Source organism: Uranotaenia lowii, chromosome 2 (genome assembly GCF_029784155.1).
Source record: "Uranotaenia lowii strain MFRU-FL chromosome 2, ASM2978415v1, whole genome shotgun sequence".
Classification (NCBI taxonomy): domain Eukaryota; kingdom Metazoa; phylum Arthropoda; class Insecta; order Diptera; family Culicidae; genus Uranotaenia; species Uranotaenia lowii.
This window is the reverse complement of record NC_073692.1, coordinates 381,903,076-381,917,817: the sequence shown is the minus strand read 5'-3', so window position 1 is coordinate 381,917,817 and position 14,742 is coordinate 381,903,076. Positions and strand designations below refer to the sequence as shown.

The following is a 14,742-nucleotide window of genomic DNA, read 5'->3' as shown; positions in this document are numbered from 1 at the left end:
AAGAATCGTCACCTATCAGACCGGCGATCATGATGTTCATCAGCTACTGAAAGGCTCCGGGAGACCCCAGGTGCGAGCCGGTTGAAACGAAACAATCCACGATGCTTTCTGAAAGCACAGTTTAAAGCACTTGTAGCGTTTCCTGAAGAGCTATATCCGGAAACTAACGAGTTCCGTCAGTTTGGTGACCGTTTCTTCAAAGGAAAACTCACGGAGGTGCTTGGAAGGACGAACTTCACTTTTTTTTCCGGGAAATTAACAGCAAGCTGTCATTCATCCCTAACACGACGAACTTCACGTACTTCTCGTGGACGTTCATGCTGAGGCTTCGATGAAGAAGGCAAACTTCTGCTGCATCGTCAAATTTAGCGCCGTATCGTAGGGAATACTTCCGGTACCAACGGTCGAAGACAACACCGTTTTCCGGATCGTAGACAAATTCACGGATGTTGGAGGCAGCAATGAATTCCGGGCTGCTGGGCTTGGGAGAACTGGAATCTTCTTGAATGTCGATTCGCTCCAGCATCTGCATGAGCCTAGCGTTCTGTTCCGTCATCTGAAAATTCTGCCGCATGATCGTTTGAAAAACTTCTTGAGAGATAGACAACTTGATTCTTTACTCTTGAGGTTTTACTCTCTGCCAATAAAGCGTATATTGATGAAACAATACTAGGAATTACTTATTGTTAGTTTATTACCTAATGAACAGAACGATTGAATAACGTGTTAATGGTACGTGGGCCTGACGAGGAAAGACAAATTTTCACTTGTTGATTTGATATCCACGGCAGCATAAGTCGATGCCTACTGCCGATCAATAATTATTAAACAAAAGTAGTTAAGAATAAGTAGTTCGAAATTGTATCTCAACTGTCGGATAATTGATAGGAGCTTTTCTCAGAGTGTTTAGTTTATGATGATGATTAAGAACGAATGATGATGACAGTAAACAATATTAAAATCAGTTGAGTAGAATTCACAAAGTCAACAGGAAGTACGGTAGCATTGAATTGTCCATGCGATAGAGTTCATTGGAATCTGAAATAGAAAAGAAATAATATTATTGTAAGTAAAATTAAATTAAAACAATGATATTTACCTAAATTGTACTTACCTGATTGTAGCACGAGCGAGTGTGTTGGATATAGTTGTTGGAAGGAGAATTAGGAAAATTGAGGTTACGAAATTTGTAAGTCGGAAAAAATAACTGAATTTCTATGTTACTAATGAAATATTAACAGCTTTTAGCTAAAGATACACTACAAGTTGACGGTGTTCTACGCTCAAAAGACGTATCACAATTCTCCCTCAACACATACTGTGGTAACACTAGGTAAAACTAAAACAAAGTTTTGGCACAGAATGAACACAACACTTTAGGCAACTTCAAAAACCATATTGATAGAATTTTCTCCTGAACGAGATGATATTGATCTGAACGAGATGATATTGATATCTCCAGAAAGAACTTTGAAGAACTTTTACTCCTCAGATTCTCAAGCGTCATCTGACAAAAGAAAAACAGCAAAAACAGAACTTTCAAGAAATAAGTATTCCGAATAATGCAATACAAAGTCGACATTAGCATTCCAACAAATCTTCAGACAACTTTTTTATGATTCTTTCACTGCTCCACTATCTAAGCGCCACCCCGCGATAACGCTGATGAAGCCAAATATCGTTCGGTCAACATGCTCGCTCTAGTAATGGGGAGCATAACAATCTCAACCGCAAGCACATGTTATCGAAATGAACGTTCATACTTACCACCACATGATGAACTCATCGTTTATGTTGCACAGCACATTTCTCAGCAGTGAAAATGTTGGAATGAATACCCAACAACTCTCCTGCTTCAGTAGCATAGCATACCTGTAGCCAGGTTGTAGTAGAAGCTAGAGGCACTTGCGCGCGCCATTAACTTTACAAAACTCGCGATCGCTAGTCGCATCGGTTTTTAGCTGTGTCTTTCTGTCTACTAAAGTCTGACTCATCGCTCTGTTGCATTGCAACGGCGAAGACGCAGCTTGCTGAGTTTTCCCTGCGTAGTGTTGCTGCTGCTCCGGGAGAGTTTTGTTGTTTGCTCAAAGGTAGCTTTGCCTTCTGCTGGGTCCGAAACGTTTCACGCGCGGTCAGTCTCGTCCGGTGCGTCAAACTCGTTAGTCCAGTTTGAATTTCGCGTGGCGTATTTTAAGTCGACGCGCGTAAACGAAGTCGGTGAAGACCTTCTAGGGCAGTTGAAAAAAAAGAACGGCAATTCGCGCCCTGTGGGCAAGGGACAAGGTACTTCATACACAGCATCTTCTGAGGGGAAGAAGAATTTCTTTTGGCAAGCGACCAGTACTCATCAGAAGACCAATTTTGGCCTGGATTGTCGCGAAGTGGTGTTGTTTTGTGTGGATTTTTTTTCTACCTCTCTCGACTTGTCTTCATCCTTTTCCTCAGTGTATGGTTGTTTTAATTTTACCCACAACACGTTAAAGTTTATTTTTTCCGGCAGTTGATGTGTGTTCTTTTCGCTGTTGTTGCTGCTGATGCTGCTAATGTGCGTTTTTCCGCTACGCTACGCCGCGAGTTGTTGTGCCGTGCTACCTAATGCTGCTGGACGGTGATTGTGGGAAAAATCTGGGGAGAATTCTGTGAAATCTGAAAGTGCATCTCGTGAAAAGCATCATCAGCATCAGCATCATCATAGCCGGTGTGATCTAATAACCTTTTACCGGCAACAACTGGATTGATTTGGTTTTGCAATTTCGTTGGAGCGATACGGAAGTTGCAGTAACGTTACGCATCGGATTATTGGGATTGCATCTTAACATTAGCTGTGACGGTGAGTGTCATGACAATGAAATGTATTCTTGGATGGGAAAACTGATGCTTATTATTATTATTGAGAGAACTTTTGACACTTTTAAATAAAATCGGATTATCTGGATATCCGTATTGCATGATGCGTATTGAGGAGGAAATTTGTTTTCTTACCACATTTCTGAGTACATACGCTCGATATCTAAAATTCAATTTATCATGTGCTTTCAGTTTAATCATAACAAAGTTGCTTTTTAATATTTCAGCTAGCTCTGTATTCTGGTTCCAAATTTAGAGAAGCCTAAAATAGTAAAAAGTAACTTTGTTCTGTTTAGACAGTTTGCTTTCCGTATTTTCTTTTCAATGTTTTCTGGTTTTACATCATTTTCACATCGATGAGATTCGTTTGATTCAAATTCTGGCATTCAGTGTTTAAATTTAAACTTTGAATTGTTACTCTACATTCGGTTTAGGTACCAGGGATTATAAACTAGGAAAAGTGATATGGTAAAAAAAAAATTCTCGGATATCGTCTACAATTCTGTGTGTTGATCTTGGAGTCAATTTTATTTCTGTTAATTAAATTTTAGATTTTGTTTATTTTTATCATTATTTTGATTTTTTGTTGTTTTTTAATTTAATAATTATATTTATTTTTCAATTCAGAGCTTAGGATTACAATTTAAAGTTCAAAGCTTAAATACGATGAAGTTGAAATATAATTTTCAAAATGAAAATAAATATTTTTTATCTACGTGTGCTGATTGTTTTGGATTTTGAACATTCAGATAACAAATTTATTTTACCCCCTGACTGCTTTTATTTAAAAAAAAATATAGTTTTTTCTATTTGGGTTTAAAAAAATCTGTTGTCAAGCTAGAATATTTTAAATATTTGCGGTTTACGACTAAAAAACAAGCAAACTAGTACAGTAACAAATACTCGGCTGTGATCATGACTTTTTATTTTGAAAACTAAACAACAAATTTCGTTTTCTTCTATTCTGTATGTTCAATTTATAACTTTGTTTAAGATTGATAAAAGTTTGTGTATTTTTTTTCTTATTTTGGTTTTTATTTCTATTGATTCTTAAAATTGTTGAAGAAATTTTTTAATTTTAAATTACATAGTATTCTTTCTTAAAACAATTGAATATAAGCTCTACTGAAGAGTAAAATGCCTTAATAAACTACTTGTAAACAATAATAAGAATATACCTAGGATGTAAATTTTGAATGATGTCTAAATATTTCAGCTCCTTTTTTTCCTTAGTTTGATACCTTGATAATTGATTTTAAAGATTTTCATTTAAATCCTAAAGTTAGAATTTTTAAAAAGTTTGTTTTCCTAATTCACTTTTATATTAAAACTTTTCTTCTCAAACTTTTGGTAAAAAAATTAACTGAATAGAAACAAATTATATTTAGTGTTTTTTTAAACTTATTAACTAAAACAAAGCAGAGATGTTAAAATCGCGAGTCTACATACTCGCACTTTGCCCTTCTTTGCAGAACGATTTTATTTCGTTAAACTCAATCTGCAATGATGCTATCTAAAGTTCAACTCGGAAAGCATCAGGAAGTAAGCTTCGGGTAAACTCGGCAGGAGTAAACAGCAATCGGGGGAGAAACATCAGCGAAGCAAACGAACAGTTCAGCGAATTAAAGAAAAAATCGTTTTCGTTCGGCAGCCGAACACATCAATCGGACAACGCATGGGGGCGTGGCTAAAAGTGATAGATACAAGGGAACGGGAAACGAGCGAGAGAAGGGTGCGAGGAATGTTAACTCGGTCCGTCGGGCAACGATCGCTCGTGAGCATTCGTGTACGGTAAGCTTCGTTCTGTTGTTTCATTGGTGTGATTTTATTCCTGCGAGGAGGGGAAAACATCAACTCGGAACTGTTCTCTTCGTTTTGTGTGCAATCACGTCATGATTGGAACGAAGATAAAATCAATCTGCACACAACAAGTTAAACTCGGAAAAAATCAGCCGAATGATTCTTTCCGAGGCGAGTTTAAACACCGCTGAAACAAAGACCAAACACTTTTTTCACCTCAAATTAAAAAAAAAACCTTTAAGATGGTACTTGAATTATTCTCAAAGTCAAAAACCTTCTAAAACCTTTTTTTCTGATTTATTTAAATTGATTGAGTAACAAAAATCACAGCTGTAAAACACTTCGAATTTTATTTATAACGTTATTTTCATTGTAGAATTCAGGCAGACGAAGCGTTCTAGGTTTTCTCTATCCACCTACCAGTTTTAATGAATGAAAATGAAGAATGAAAATAAAAAGATGAAAACATTAAATGGATGCTCATTATAAGAATGGGGGTTGTAAAAGGTTTTTTGCCAGACGCATTTGATTACGCAAGGCAACAAAATTCACTTTTTTCCGAGGTGCAAAGAGTTAAACAACTGATACAAACAATTTAAGGCAGTGAATAAGCTCTATAAGATTTCGGTTCGGGTTAACTTTTGAATATAGTTAACCTTCAAAAGCTGTTTGGGTCAATATGACCCGAAGCGCAGATACAAAGCATCTTAATCATCATTTCAATATACTGAAGAACTCAGATTTTTTAGAGACCAAGAGAAAAAAGAAACCTATGAAAATGTTAATTAAATTAACAAAAACAAACCTAAATTTGATTTTAGAAAATCGGTCCATTGAGAAATGAGATACAGCAAAGCAAAAACATAATTGTCAAAAATTGATCGCTTAACAAAGTTATTTGGGACTTTTTTCATCTGGAACAGACTACAGACAACCTGGTAAAACTTAATTTACTTAATTTAATACCTAATTTTGAAATATGTATATTAAAAAACTAGAATAAATTACCTACACAATGAATCTAATATCATCAAAATTGGCCAATATTTGCGGCTACGAAAATAACAACAAACTAGAAGTCAAATTTCCCAGAAACGGATAACAAAGACTTAGAAAATATAATTTTGATTTTTGAGAAAAAGGTTAGGAAATTTTTCTATTGATTAATTTTTTTCCCAGATCTGTTGAAATAAGGGGAATTTGGGGGGAATTTTAGGAGAAATTTAAGCCAAAAGAAACCTCATATATTTCTTAAACCATAAGTCAAATAAATTTGCGGTTTTGAGCACAGGTCAAATTCAATCTTGAGTATTAAGAACTCAAAAAGGTTCTTCATATCAGAATAAGTTTCAATATTTTTTGTTATTGAATTTTTAATAATTGTGAAAGCATTTCAGAACCAGTTTTGCATTTCGTGAAGGTTGATTAGTTCATCAGATATAAATGATACATTTAAATCAAAACTGAATAATTTTCAAATATTCAAATTTCATATAACCAAACCTAGAGATGCAAGAAAAAATCTTTTATTGAAACATAGGCACCAAAAATGCTATTCCCCAGTGTTATTTATGAACGATATTTAAAAAAAAATCCACAAATAAGTTGAATTTGTTTTAACACATTGCGGAACAAATACGAGAATTCTCGTACTTTTGCTTGACGTGGAATACAACTCAAATGTTATATGAAACTATATTCTACAACATTGAACACAATTTTGTGAATTTTAAGATATGGAATGCAAAATTTCGGCGTTTCTCGGCTTATATTTCTTCGTGGTCCTTAATGTGTCAAGTACTTTCTACAAAAACCATAAGATTATAATGTTGTTAAAAACCAATGAGTCATTGGAGGTGAGACTTATAAATTTAGAAGTAGAACATAATATTAAATAATTCACAAACAAAATCGTTAAAATATGCTTTTTAGAGGCATTCAAAATTTGTATCAAAATTGCACTTTCAGATGAATGATTAATAATAAATTCAAAACACAAGATTTTGAAAAAGGGGAATAGATTCAGAATAAAAAATTTAATAAATTTAAAGAACAGTTATCGGTTGATGTTAAGCTAAAAAAACAGTTTTCAGATGGGAAATACAAATGATTTTGAAATAAAATAGCAGATCCGGTATCAAAATTTGAACGTTTTAAAGCAAAATAAATTTCAGTAAAGAAGTAAGATTTAACAGATTAACAGCTACATGAAAGAGGCAAAAAAAAAAAAAGTTTTCAACTGTAATGTCATGATAAAAATAGGATTCCTGATTTTATATGATAGAGAATCAATTGATTTTTCATAACTCAAGATATCAATTCAAAATTGAATTCTTAATAAAAATTTAAGAGCAAAATCTTTGAATTCAGAACTAGAATAAAAACATAACTCCGTAATCAAAATAAAGATCGAAATTTGTGAAGGCATGTGAAACGCTATTAATATTTTATTTAAAATTTTTGTTCAGTTGCTTGTGAAAAAAGTATTTTTTATTGCTTTAAATTCATCATTTTAACACTCATCAGTTCCAGATTTTTTCTTCATTGTGTTATAAGTTAGGAGTTAGGAGTGTCATTTTGTAACTCCTACCTAAAATTGCTATATCTCTTGTTGCCTAAAAGATTTGTTAAAATTTAAAATTTTTGGAAATTTTGTCAAATTATTTGAGTCGAATATGATTTTTTTTCTGTTGCAAAAATCGGACTTCAAGGTGAACAAAATTTGGGTGCAATTGGACGAAGATGTTGAAAAGATTTTTCTCGAGAAATTGACATCTCATCACATAGTTTTTTGTCTGGACTTCCTAAACTTCCTAAATAATTAGTGATAATCAGTGGTAACTATTCGGGGTCCAAGCCCAAGTAACAATTTTAGCTTTATTATGGTCAGCAAAACATCGTTTGGACTATCGCATTAATCTTCATAAAAAGCTAAAGCGCATTCTATAACATCACCTGGACTCTAATAAAGCCAAAATCAGGCTATTTGGCCCTACCCTAGAAACGTCATCAAGACATATAATTGTTGGTCATCAATATTGGTCACCAAAGCTTTTAAAAAGCTATTATAAAACATGTTAGAAATTTTTGTTTTTTTTTCGGTTCTGTCAGTTCTCGGAGTTTTTTTTTATTTTTTCCAGCAACCATAATGGTTGATGAATGATGATTGCATTATTCAGATATGATCTGGTAAAATTAAAAGCTAAAAAAACCAATGTTTTACCCATATATTGAGCTTCTTTTCTACTGCCAGTCAAGATTTTAGGTAAAATGTATATGAAATAGTATCTTAAAATAAATGCGCCTCGTTAAATCTGATGGTCAATCATGATGGAATTGATGGAAAAAGGCCTGAAAAAATATTTTCCAATGCTTGCATTGTGAATCCATCAACATGGCGTCATTTTGTGCCCTTCGATTTTGCAACCAACATGGCGTGAGTCAATTCATAGTTTTATTATGGTTTAATGATGACCCCAAAAAAAGCTACGATTTGACGTTTCTCTCGCAAGCCAACCAATTACACGCTAAGGTTGAGTTCCTCATTTCTGAGTTGTTAATCATTAGTACAGTAAATGAGGACAGACTTTTTGAATGAAAAGGGATTGGTTTTGAATGACCCGTGGAATAAATCATGAGTTGAAGTCAAATTTCGTTGTCTGACGCCATCTTGAAATCCAAGATGGCGGCTTCCGCTGAACTTTAAAATGGTGTAAATGACTTGAAATCGCATGAAACCCCAACAAAATGGGTATCGGGTGAAAGGGCTAAACGAGTAGAAGTTGAATTTAGCTATCAGACGCCATCTTGAAATCCAAGATGGCGGCATCCGCTCAACTTTTAATGCTTAATGCTGACAAAAAGTCGCATTAAACCACCACTATACGGGTATTGGGTGAAAGGGCTAAACTAGAAGTCGATTTTTTTCTTTCCGACGCCATCTTGAAATCCAAGATGGCAGCTTCCACTGAATTTAAAATATTGTTAATCAATGAAAATCGCTTGAACACAACTTTTTTCACGTAATACTACATTAAAACTACTATTTTAAGACAATTTAGATAATTTTAAATCACTTTTATTATTTTTTCATTATGTTTCTAATGCATTTAGCACTTTTCTTGTTTTGTTTATAGTTTTTGATTTTTTTGCCATTTATGAAATTATATTATTCCTATCATGCTCTTATGTTTAAATTGTATTGGTCTTATTCTAGCGAAAACTATAAGGTTATGTTGTTTCTGTTTACCGTCTGATTTAGGCACATGTGCCAAATTCGATGTTGCCAAAATCGAATGTTGCCAAAAACGAATGGGGTCTGTATTGTGGTGGTTTTTGTGGGATTTTCAGTCACTTACATATTTTCAAAGAAACGCGAAAAGAGATATTTGACTTCTATCATTTAGCCTTAGCACCCAATACAATATATTTGGGAGTTTCATGCTATTTTCATTCATTTACAGTATTTTTAAGTTCAGCTGAAGCCACCATCTTGGATTTCAAGATAGCGACAGAATACAAAAATAAACTTTTTATAGCTTATCCCAATTGACAAACACCCATATTTTGGAGGTTTCATGCGATATTCAATGATTTAGAGCATTTTTAAAGTTTATAGAAAGCTGCCATCTTGGATTTCAAGATGGCGTAAGATAGCAATATTCGACTTCTACTCGTTAAGCCCTTCCACCCACTACCACCTGGGTTTCATGTCATGTCGGAAGCCACCATCTTGGATTTCAAGATGGCGTCAGATAGCGAAATTCAACTTCTACCGGTTGATTTCTTTCAACTTATTCCCCCTATAATATAGGTTTTATGCGATTTTCAGTCATTTACAGTATTTTCAAGTTGAGTGGTAGCCGCCAACTTGGATTTAAGATGGCGACGGGCAACGAAATTTGACTTCTACTCGTTTATTACTTTCACCTAATAACCATATTGTGAAGGTTTCACGATATTTTCAGTAATTTACAGCTTTGAAAATAAAAGCGGAAGCCGCCATCTTGGATAAATGATGGCGTCAAGCAACAATTTTTTTCCTACTATTTGGGCCCTTTCACTCAATACTCATATTGTAAAGATATTCATACCACTTTCGGTGATTTCAAGTTATCAAAGATGTATTTTTTTTTATTTTAACTCAAAACCAACACGCATATCTTACCAAAAATGTGTAAAAATGGGAGTTCCAATTCAAATATGTGCTATCTAATCTGAGCGTGTTCTGTTTTGACATCTTGATCGAGAACTGTCACTAAGTTTTATGACGGTTTAATAATCATGCACTGAGTGCTATTATAGAACATGCAAAAGAAAGCTTGAAGCAAACTTCTAGGTTTGTGTTTTATTATAGTTTAAAAAAAGCATTCACAACTCTTTCAAAATAACTAAAACAGCATGTTTAATAAAAGTTTTATTAGCGTTTTCAAAACCATCTAAAAACATATGGTCGAAAAAAAATTATAAGCATTCTGCATGACCATAATAAAACCGCCATAAAACGAGCTGCACAAAAAAATGCCATAATCAAACCATAATAAAACTTCCTAATGCTAGTTGGCATAATCTGTGTTACTTGGGAGGAGATATGTTTTAAATTGAACGCGCCTGAATAAAGTTACATGTTGCCGAACATATTGACACTCTACACCCGAAGAAGAGGTTGCAAAATTTCGATGCCGCTTGGCACTACTGCTGTGCCAAAAATGCGCTGAAAATTGTACTGTAGCTCCCAAGCAAAATGATGCATAACCACTACATTCAAGCGAAGCATGAAAAACATTCTATGGGAAGCGCAACATTCTTAATTGAATTGCCAATGCCATAACTTAACCAGTGCACCAACTGAGTCAGTTGACCATCTGCCATTTGGCCGGTGGATTGTTTTTTTTTATCCTCATTTGTCTTTGATGGGAATAAGATGAGAATGTGATGGGAATAGAATGAGAACGAGATGGAAATGATATGGGAATGGTATTGGAATGGGATGGGAATGGGATGGGAATGGGATGTGAATGTGATGGGAAAATTGAATATTTTGTACTGAAAAATCAACATCGTTTTGGTTTCTTCTGTGGAACCAAGTCTGCTAATTGTGCAGACCTGTCCGGAGCTCCGAAGCTCGGTAGTAGCACCAGGGGGGCCACCGGATCACTAACTGCAGCGGAAACTGCACGCACTAAAGCTTAGTTCTTTTAGAAATGGGACAGTTACGAATGCCTGTATCTAAAAAACCATTCGTTTGAACGAAATACTTTCTATGAAGAAAAAGAAGGTAATGTTATGATCTTTCACGAAAAAAATTGAAAAAAAATATTTACCGTTTTTTGTTAAAGAAATTTCGACTTTATTCTTGGTATCTCCCTTTGGCCGGCGCACACTTTTTTCAGTCATGGTATTGATCAGTTTCTCCAACTTATACTTCGTAAAATCTATATTTTAGGTGGCTTCACCCTCCTTCTTCAATTTCTGATACTTTTTGGTCCAATACTTCTCTGGAAACTGGAAACTGGAAGCATTTTAATGGATACAGTTGTTTCGAAATGAACAAATTTTATTATTTTTGACCACATTTTTGAACGTTTTTTTTTTCGGTACCGGTTTTACAGCTTAAGAGCTTTGGAACTATCATAAAATGGTTGTTTGAGGTTGGATTTCAATGAGTCATCACTAGGCAACACTTTCAGCTTATCGGAGAAAATTGTTTTGGACATTTCAGCGATCTACCCTTAGTTTTTCGTTTATTGAAAATTAAAAATGCTGGTATGAGACTTGACTTCCTTGATGATCCTTAACCGTCGTTGCCAATCATGTGCTTCTCTCCAATGCTTGATTTGAACTTTGTGGACATTATTGACAGTGTTTGCATACTCATCCACCACAAAAACTCAGTAATTCTTTGAATAATCAACGGTTTTGTCAGCTATCAATTTGATAATAACGTATTTTCAAGGAAACTGTGCAAAATTATTTTTTTCTTTTTCTCTTGCATCGTACATATCTCAAAAACGCGTAAATTTTAAATTTTGAAAAAAATAGGTCGATTAATTCTTTTTACAGGCAACAAAATGCTGTCAAAATTTTCAATATCCAATAACTAGTTAACGAGCTATTAGCAAATGAAAGTGTCCCATTTCTAAAAGAACTAAGCTTTACTCGGCTTGCTCGTTTGCTCACCGACCGACTGACTGACTCCCCGCACGCTTATGTGGGATGACGCGGTATGCGTTTAACCCATTCACGACTCACACAGAGGGAATGTATGATATACGCATACATCCATTCGTGCGCCACACATCTCCCTTCTTCTCAGAAGAAAAACTGTTCTTACAAGTTTTGTTTGAAAAAAAAATCGTTAAACCATATTAACTCTATTGAATTATCACTCTTTCTCTTTTCCACCGACTATTTGAAGCCTGATTAATTCTGCCATTAACAACTGGTTGACGCTGCGTGTCAAGTAGTTTAACTGAGAATCGCCTATGCTCTCTTCATTCACTGAACAGAACTTAATGATGACTGCAACAAATATTTCTCCAAAGCTTCATTTGATACTAAAATGTTGAAGTTGTGTGCGCAGTGTAGCAATTTATTTTGCTTGAAGGGATAATCTTTGCAACACGATCGTTCAATTTGCAAGTCATCTTATCTCCTATTTTTACTCTCAGCTTCTTCTCGTCCCTTCCTCAACTTAAATTTTTGCCCATTCTCATCAACTTACCTTAAACTTACCTTATTTTTTTTCATTTTGTAATCTTTCTATCTTATAATGTTCTACTTGTTTTGACTTTTATGTTTTACTGTCCTCTTCATTGATTTTATTATCTCATTGTTCAACTTATTCTTCTAGTAATTATTTCATTTTTGAAACTTGTTGCGTTCTGGTATTCACCATTTATTTTCTGGACCTTTTAATCTTCTAATCAACTTAATTTCTCATCATATCTACTTCTTATCTTTCAATAATCTCTTTTACTCATAGCTCCCACACAATTTCTTCCATAAATTGTTTTCAAATTGCTATCTTTCTACCAAAACATTTTCTCCTTCTTTCATCTTTCTAGTTTCTTATCTTCCAACCGTCTCACAACTCTATCATCTTCCATTCTCGCCTTTTTCCAATACAGCTGTCCTCTCAATTCTATTTTTATTTTTCGATCCTTCCTACTGACAATTCATAGGTTTTCCAATCAACTCGACTTGTAATAAAATACAACTGTTTTTTAAACACGCTGTTTTTATTTCGCGCTCCTTAAAACTGACTATTCATAGGCTGTCCTCTCAACTCGCCATTATTTCAATACAGCTGTCCTTTCAAGACGCTGTTCTACTTTGTGGTTCTCTCAACTCGCAAGCATAGGATATCCTCTCAACTCGCCTTCTAAATTCAAGCTGTCCTCTCAACTCGCTTGAAATTTTTATCGATACGTTCAGGCTGTCCTCTCAACTCGCCTGTAAATTTCATTACAGCTGTCCTCTCAACACGCTGTTCTTACTTTGCGGTCCTCTCAACTCGCCTTAAAATTTGAATACAGCTGTCCTCTCAACACGCTGTTCTTACTTTGCGGTCCTCTCAACTCGCAAGCATAGGCTGTCCTCTCAACTCGCCTTTATATTTCAATACAGCTGTCCTCTCAACACGCTGTTCTTACTTTGCGGTCCTCTCAACTCGCAAGCATAGGCTGTCCTCTCAACTCGCCTTCTAAATTCAAGCTGTCCTCTCAACTCGCTTGATTTTTTTTATCGATACGTTCAGGCTGTCCTCTCAACTCGCCTTCCAATTTCAAGCTGTCCTCTCAACCCGCTTGAAATTGTGAACATTATCAAGCTTTCCTTACGACTCGCTTAAAATTTCATTTTTATTTAATGTTGTCTTCTTCTTCTTCTTCTTCTTCTTCTTCTTACATCAACATGGCCAAAACGTGTAGGCATCCTGGAAAATGGAAGACTTGCGTCTTTCATTTTTCTTTTCAGCGTATTATCTGTTACATATTCCTATGCATTGCAGATATTACTACGGCCAGGCCAACCATGTGATGAAAACCGCGAAAGATACAGGATACAGGGACGGAATGAAGCGTGGAGATCCCTACCAAACGCTTCATATAATATTTTGAATATGGAAAGACCTAAATATGAATTTATGTCATTTGGGAAAGTATATATGGAACATTGATACATTAAATGCTGTTAAGCAATTAGGAAATGACGATACTTACCAACATTATACTCACCGCAATAATAATTAGAATATAGAATATTACATTTGGGTTTCTGTAGATCAGCTATTTTGCCTTCGTATCTTTCCGTCCACTCTGTGGATAGTATGAGGGGTTAATGATCAGAAAAAATTGTACCTAGAACTCAGCCTCATAAAACTGAATGTCCAGACTTTGTTGTTGTATATTTATAAAAAAAAAATGGTAGTGTTCACGAAATTTTTCGAAAAATCTTCGAGTTTCATTCAAAATAAGCTAAGCCTAGCTTTTCGGACTGTTGAAAAATTGATTCAAAGGATGGGCGATCAGTATACATTAATGACTTGAGCTACCTAAACTGAATTTATGTCCCGATCTCCTTATGAAAATCAATAATTTACCGTTATACAGAATGTTTGAATAATTACGAGATTTATCGATCGATGAATAAGAGTATATGTTGCAATGTTTTGATTTTCTGATCATTCCCTAAAATTTAAATGTTTGTTCTAAGTAATGAAACGGCAGATTGAGAAAATCATGTAGTAAAGTCCAAGAATTTACAATTGAAACAATTTGCAATCTTTTTGCACACTCCACAGTTAGAGATCTTTTACTTGCTGCTACAAGTCCGAACTTTTGAAGATAGAATTTATTAAAAAGGTCCCGTTTCTATCCAGCTCTAAGCTGTCATGAATCGAATTGACCACCCGCCAGAAGGTATTGGAAATGTGTTCCTAAAATTCGCACAATCATCTACGGATTTATTTCATAGAAAATCTAGTGCACTACGATTTTTTCGATATCATTTTCTTTTTGTTGTTGTTGAGGCAATAAATAAACGCCCAAATGTAGGCTTTATTTTGCTTATTTTGAACGTCAATAAAATTTATGG

At 34.7% G+C, this 14,742-nt stretch overlaps 1 protein-coding gene across 1 annotated transcript in view; it reads left to right on the top strand.

The window, feature by feature from the left end:
- The first annotated feature begins 2,135 nt into the window (after nucleotides 1–2,135).
- The window catches only part of LOC129745440 (unconventional myosin IC), a 125,237-nt gene continuing 112,630 nt past the window's right edge, over nucleotides 2,136–14,742 (top strand). The window contains exon 1 of the mRNA XM_055738517.1: nucleotides 2,136–2,830. The gene's annotated coding sequence lies outside the window, so the exon portion shown is untranslated. The remainder of the gene's footprint in view (nucleotides 2,831–14,742) is intronic.